This window comes from Ictidomys tridecemlineatus, unplaced genomic scaffold (genome assembly GCF_052094955.1).
Source record: "Ictidomys tridecemlineatus isolate mIctTri1 unplaced genomic scaffold, mIctTri1.hap1 Scaffold_88, whole genome shotgun sequence".
NCBI classification, from domain to species: Eukaryota; Metazoa; Chordata; class Mammalia; order Rodentia; family Sciuridae; genus Ictidomys; species Ictidomys tridecemlineatus.
The window spans coordinates 661,594-668,453 of record NW_027526121.1 but is presented as its reverse complement, the minus strand read 5'-3'; the positions used below and the strand labels follow the sequence as shown (position 1 = coordinate 668,453).

Sequence of the window (6,860 nt, the reverse complement as noted above, 5' to 3'; positions counted from 1 at the left end):
TGACATTAATATCATAAATAATGTAAGTAAAAAAAGTATAAGAGATAAAGTAGGATATTATATAATATTCTCATTGTCATGAAGAAGATAACCTGAGGAGAGCTCCTGAGAATGCAAATTAAATTCAACTGCCCAGAATACATGTAAATTTCCCATGGAGAATACAAACTTACCATTGCATGCCACTAAGTCATTATGGTAGTTTTGCATGATATTATCTACATAGCTACTTAGGCAAAATGAAGTGAAAATGTATCATATTGAAGAAAAATATGAAATGCAGCCTACCTCCTTTCAAAGAACAGAGGTTAGATTTTTAGCAGATGTCCAAGCTGAAAAATTAAGAGATAGCTTTATAACGCTGGCAGTAAAAACATACATCATTGAACTCTATATGAAACAAAATATTGTTCCAATGTGATGGAAAAATAGATACTTAAGATGGACAAAAATGGGAAAATTTAGTACTGAATTATTTAACCTACAGAAAATGCTTATAATAGGTCTTAGGAAAAAAAATATATATATGCAAATAAATTGGTGAAATCTACAGCATTGATGTATATGTCAGGAAAGGGGGATACATTTAAATAAATTTTATAATGCATTTCTGTCATTTAAGAATAAGAAGGATGGAACTAGAGACCATCAAGTTAAGCAAAAATAAGTCAAAATCAGAAGGTTAAGTGTCCTGTTGTTTTCTGTCATATGCAGAAGCAAGAGAAGAAAAAGATAAACAAAGGTGGGGGTAGATTTCTTAAAATTCAAAGGGAGACCAGTAGAGGCAAGCGACCAAGAGGTAAGAGGCACAGAAATAGGAGGGAAATGCTGGAGAATGAAAATTGGCCAAATTGTATTTTTAGATTATGTGCATGTATGCGTATATAACAACAAATCCCAGCAATGTGTACAACTATAATGCACCAATACAAAGAAATGAAGAAAAAATAAAGTTAGATGTGTAGGAAAAGATTGACTTTGTGGGTCCAGTCTATATGTTAAAATTACCAGGGTAGCACCTGAAAGGGTATTAAAAAAGTACATAGCTCTCTAAATAATAGATACAACTATAATGATTTAAAAATTAAAGAGAAAAGTGTAAGCCACATATGACAAAAGGAGTATGAATGGAGTAGAAATATCATCAATTAAACATTCCAAATAGTTGTGATTATTGTAAACATAAAGGCAGTAATCTTTTCAGTTAAAAGACACAAATAATCTAACAAGATAGAAACAAAAACCTAGCTGTATCCTCTTTGGCATTCTAATCAAAAGAATAGATATACACAGATAAAAGCTAATCAAAAGAAGGTTGTAAAGATAGTGACATCAAACAAGGTAGATTTGAGATAAAATAATTAGTAAAGATAAAAATGTTATGAGGTGCTTGATGTACTGATGAAGTAAAACAAAACATAATTTTATGCAACTATATTTTAGCCTAAATACCCATATAAAACATTGATTATCTACAGGGAGAAAATCGAGTTTGCTCTCAGATTAGAAGATTCTAGCATATATTTTGTAGTAAGGTATGAGTAGCAAAATAGTATCAAAATCAAGATATTGCAAAATCAGGCAACTTGAACATAAAATTTGACCTAATAACGTTTATGATTGTATTCTAAATCTATAGAATACCTATTTTTAGAATCCATTATGACGTTTTTAGGTTCATTATAGCTTTACACAATATTTGTATTTATTATGCTTTATTTGAACATGCACATAATTTGATCAATCTCATTTTTTAATACTTTTCCTTTCCCTCTCCTCCTCTCTCCCCATGATACACTTGCTCTACAGTACAGATCAATTATTAATATTGTTATTAATTATTTTCACTAGTACATTATATTATATATAAAAGTGAGGTCCATTGTGGTATATCCATGCATGGACATAGGATGATCTTGTAGATTTTATGCCCCAGGACTTCCAATGCCCTCCCCTCCACTCTTGCTCTTGAGGCTCTTTCTTCACTCTATTGGTCTCCCTCACATACTTAGTCTTTTCACTCACACACTGTACATTTAAATTGAATGACTGGCACTTCAAAGGAATCTTAACAGATTTCTAAGGAATAAAATTAAAAAATTTTGTGAGTACAGAGTGAAGTTAAGCTAAACATTAAAAGCAAAAGATCTTTTTATGTTTTAAGGCAGAGATCACAATGGAACTTAAAAAAACAGGTATATACTATATTAGAATACAATAATATCAAAAGTTGAGATGCATGGAAACAGTGTTTTAGAGGGAGCCTGAAGCTTTAAAACCATGTATTATCAGAGAATAGAAAAAGCTAAAATTGAATTAACATTTTTTCAAAATGTTCAAGGAAAGATAAGCAAATTCAACAAGAATATTATAAAAAATAATATGAACTTAATAATACAAAAGAAAATAATACAGAGAAAATTAAATGTTTCTTTATTAAAAATACATGTAAATGGGGCTTTCCTAGCCCCACTCTCGTCGGGACCAGGAAACTTGTGGGGCCGGCGACCTTCGGCCCAGCGCCGGAGCGGGGCGGTGAGCGGTCGGGAAGTGACTGCTCCCTCTCGGGGCGTCCCTTCATTCCCCCCGCCGTGCCCCCGGGCGCGTGGCCCCTCCGGGGAGGCGTCCGCGTGCGGACGGCCATGCACTCGGCAGGGCTCCTCCATGCGCCGGGAGAGCGCGGACCGCTGCCTCGGGCCGCCGCCTGCCGCAGCTCGCCGAGCCCAAGCCGGAGCCGCCGCCTGCCCCAGGCCGGGGTGTCGAGCAGCCAGCGGCTCGGCCATGTGGGGCTAGCCCGCGCGCCTGGCCTGCAGCGCGACCGGCAACATGGAGGCGGCCATCGTCGCCCCCGACGGCGGGGACCAGGGCGGCACGGCGCCCCACGCGACGCCCAGGGACGTCTATCTGCGAAAACTGGGCTTGTATCGGAAACTGGTAGCCCAGGACGGGTCGTGCCTATTCCAGGCCATGGCGGAGCAGGTATTGCACTCTCAGTCTCGGCATGTTGAAGTTAGAATGGCCTGTATTCACTATCTTCGGGAGAACAGAGAGAAATTTGAAGCGTTTATAGAAGGGTCATTTGAGAGTATTTAAAACGTTTGGAAAATCCACAGGAATGGGTAGGACAAGTGGAAATAAGTGCCCTTTCTCTTATGTACAGGAAAGATTTTGTAATTTATTGGGAACCAAATGTTTCTCCTTCACAAGTAACTGAAAATAATTTTCCTGAAAAGGTGTTACTATGTTTTTTCAATAGAAATCATTATGATATTGTCTATCCCATAAAGTATAAAGATAGTTGTGCTATGTGTCAGTCTCTCCTGTATGAATTGCTGTATGAGAAGGTATTTAAGACTGATGTACCTCTGAAGTAACTGAAAACAACAGCGAAATATCCGATTCAGAGGATGACAGTTGCAAGAGTAAAACTACCACTGCTAATGATGTACATGGATTTAAACCTTTGTCAGGCGATGAGCACCTGAAGAACAATGGGAGCTCTTCTAGCCTGCCTTTATCTAGAAAGGTTCTTAAGTCACTTAATCCAGCAGTATATAGAAATGTCGAGTATGAGATTTGGCTAAAGTCTAAACAAGCTCAACAAAAACGTGATTATTCCATTGCTGCTGGTTTACAATATGAAGTTGGAGATAAATGCCAAGTTAGGTTGGATCACAATGGAAAGTTTTATAATGCAGACATTCAAGGGATACACTCTGAAAATGGATCAATTTTGGTTGAAGAACTGGGAAAAAAACCTACACAGAAGAACCTCAAAGCACCTCCCCCAGAAAGCTGGAACACAGTGTCAGGAAAGAAGATGAAAAAACCTTCCACTTCCGGACAAAATTTCCATTCTGACATGGATTACAGAGGGCCAAAGAATCCAAGCAAGCCAATAAAAGCCCCATCAGCACTACCTCCTCGCCTGCAGCAACCTTCAGGAGTAAGACAACATTCTTCTATGTTCTCTTGTCATTTTTCAGGGTCCCAGTCTCAGAAATCCTCCAGTGAGCACAAAAGTCTTAGCAGGACACCCTCACAGATCATAAGAAAACCTGATCATGAGAGAGTTGAAGATTTTGATCATACAAGTCGAGAATCTCACTGTTTTGGCCTCTCCCAAGAAGAGCGCAGAGAGAAGCAAGCTATAGAGGAGTCTCGTTTACTCTATGAGATTCAGAACAGAGATGAACAGGCTTTCCCAGCTCTTTCTAGCTCATCAATGAATCAGTCCACTTCTCAGAGTAGCAACCCATGTGTTCAGAGAAAATCATCGCATGTAAATGATAGGAAAGGAAGCAGGTGGAGAATGGATATAGAAGAACGAAAAGACAAAGAACCTATCCATGGACATATTCACTTGGATAAAAAGCCTGAGTCAAGCACATTGGAGAATACCAGTGATGAAAAATGTACAAGAATTTCATCACCATCAAAGTCAAAGAAATTAGAGTGCCCATCTCCTGCAGAACAAAAGCCAGCAGAACATGTGTCTCTTTCGAATCCAGCTCCCCTTTTAGTTTCTCCAGAGGTACATCTAACTCGTGCGGTGCCTTCTTTAGCAGCCACTGTGCCAGCCTGGACAAGTGAGCCTACAACTTTTGGACCAACAGGTGTCCCTGCTCCGATTCCTGTTTTATCAGTGACACAGACTTTGACCACTGGACCTGATTCTGCTGTGTCTCAAGCTCATTTAACACCCTCTCCAGTTCCTGTGTCAATTCAGGCAGTTATCCAGCCCTTGATGCCTTTGCCTCAGACACTGAGCCTTTATCAAGACCCACTCTATCCTGGGTTTCCTTATAATGAAAAGGGAGATCGAGCCATTGCACCACCTTATTCACTGTGTCAGACTGGGGAGGACCTGCCTAAAGATAAGAACATTCTTAGATTTTTCTTTAATCTTGGAGTGAAGGCATATAGTTGTCCTATGTGGGCCCCACATTCTTACCTTTACCCTTTGCACCAGGCCTACCTGGCAGCCTGCAGGATGTACACAAAGGTCCCAGTACCTGTGTATCCTCATAATCCTTGGTTCCAAGAAGCTCCTTCTGCTCAGAATGAAAGTGATTGTACTTGTACCGATGCACACTTTCCTATGCAGACTGAGGCCAGTGTTAATGGTCAGATGCCTCAGACAGATATCGGACCACTGACATTTTCTTCACCTCTGGTTATCCCTCCATCTCAGGTGTCTGAAAGTTATGGACAGTTCTCTTACCAGACTGATCTTGAATCTGAGAACACTGGGCAGCTTCTTCATGCTGAATATGAAGAGTCACTAAGTGGCAAGAACATGTATTCACAACCGTCTTTTGGACCTAATCCATTCTTAGACCCAGTTCCCATTGTACCTCCTTTCTTTCCTCATGTTTGGTATGGATACCCTTTTCAGGGGTTCATAGAAAATCCTGTAATGAGGCAGAATATTGTCCTGCCTTCTGATGAGAAAGGAGAATTGGATCTCCCTCTGGAAAACCTGGATCTCTCTAAAGAATGTGGTTCAGTCTTAGCAGTAAATGAATTTCCAGAAGCCAGGGGTGAAGTTGTACACACTCTCCCTGAAACAAGCGTGAGCAGCAAACATGAAGGCCGATCAGAGCAGTCATCCCAGACACGAAAGGCAGATCTGACCCTGGCTTCTGCATTTCCTGGAGCAGAGGGAAAGTCTCATCTTCCTTCTCAGATTCTAAACAGAGAGAGAGAAACTGTGCCTGTTAAACTTGAGCCTAAGAGGACCATTCAAAGTCTGAAAGAAAAACCAGAGAAAGTAAAAGATCCAAAGACTGCTGCTGATGTGGTCAGTCCTGGGGCCAACTCTATGGATAGCAGAGTGCAAAGACCAAAAGAAGAGAGTTCAGAAGATGAAAATGAAGTGTCTAATATTCTCAGAAGTGGCAGATCCTAGCAGTTCTATAATCAAACTTACGGAGGCAGGAAGTACAAATGTGATTGGGGCTATTCTGGTAGGGGCGGATATCAACACGTGAGAGGTGAGGAGAGCTGGAAAGGGCAGCCGAGCAGAAGCCGGGATGAAGGTTATCAGTACCATCGACATGTCAGAGGATGTCCATATAGGGGCGATAGGAGGAGATCAGGGATGGGAGATGGCCATAGGGGACAACACACGTGATGGTTGTTGCTCTGATGTTTTAGAACAGAAGGCCTTTCTTAGGTGGAGTATTTCTGGAGGCTTTAAAAAAATACATTAAAATAAAACCCCAAATTGGAATCATCTCCTCCCTCCCCCTTTACCCTCATTCCCATTCTGGATGAGATTTTGGACATGAGTCAGGGGCAGGTGAATTTTTGGCATTGCCATTTATCTTCATTCACAATCTGTTTTCATTTATTTATCGGGTGACTGCCCCCATAAAAACTAGAAAATAAGTTTGTTAAAGTATTTTTTATAAACAGCCTAATATAAAACATTTAAAAAATACATGTAATTACTTGAACAAGTAAAATCGATGAGAGAAATAAGGAAAAATAATAATAATAGAATAAAAAGAGATCTATAGAAATGAAACATCATAAATCGATAATATGCATATATTCTTATCAGCAAATTTGAAGTTTACATGAAATGGACATGTCTATATAAACACAGAAAAAACAAAATCTGAATAGTACAAAGTGGAAAAATGGATATATTACCAAAATTGAATGCATTTTTAAAGACTTTCCCACAAAGAAATTAGGTCTAGATACTGTCTGCAGTGACCCATTTCAAACATAGAAGGAAATAAGTAAGGCCAAACACAGAATAGTTGTGATTATTGTAAACATAAATGCAGTAATCTTTTCTGTGAGAAAGTACTGCCTACATCCATTTATGGGACCAATATAATAACCCT

The 6,860-nt window shown here is 39.6% G+C and overlaps 1 pseudogene; it reads left to right on the top strand.

Annotated features, from left to right (window-relative positions):
- The first annotated feature begins 2,826 nt into the window (after positions 1-2,826).
- On the top strand, positions 2,827-6,136 carry LOC144374790 (OTU domain-containing protein 4 pseudogene; annotated as a pseudogene).
- The last annotated feature ends 724 nt before the right edge of the window (positions 6,137-6,860 follow it).